The sequence below is a fragment of the Arachis ipaensis genome, chromosome B10, assembly GCF_000816755.2.
Source record: "Arachis ipaensis cultivar K30076 chromosome B10, Araip1.1, whole genome shotgun sequence".
Classification (NCBI taxonomy): Eukaryota; Viridiplantae; Streptophyta; class Magnoliopsida; order Fabales; family Fabaceae; genus Arachis; species Arachis ipaensis.
The window spans coordinates 16,561,117-16,561,705 of record NC_029794.2 but is presented as its reverse complement, the minus strand read 5'-3'; positions in this window follow the sequence as shown (position 1 = coordinate 16,561,705).

Below are 589 nucleotides of genomic sequence, written 5' to 3'. Positions count from 1 at the left end.
TATTGTATAACAATTATGTGTTAAGAATAGTTAGTTGGTTAGTGATATTATTGTTAGATTTTGAATACACTGTTTAGGATAAATTTTAAGGTGCATATTTTTCGTATAATTTTTAAATAATGACATTAACACTGAGCATGTTTTTAGGGGAACTAATTTTTATTATGGTTGTATATGCAAGTTGGTTTTGCTATAAAAAAAATTTTAAGTCATACATTTTTATAGACTTAGGGTGCTTCAACCGAAGCGGATTAGTCACAATAACTACTTTCGGAGATTTTGATGCCATACCTCACGGAGCCAGCTTCAAACATCCGGCGCAGCTTAAGGACTTCTTTTTTGGATAATACCTTAATCTCCGCCTTTATTGAGAGTTGCCACCTTGAGACACACACATTCCACCTATCATGGGAAGAGTGTATAATCACACTCCAAGATATGACCTATCACCTAGGGATGCACATAGACAAAGATCTGATTGGTGGGTGCATGAGGAATTTCCAACCTATCATTAGCGTTTGATATGCGATTGGGTGGAGGAGCTACTTGGAGCCAGGCCACAGTAACAGCCCGAGGCCAGGAAGGAAGT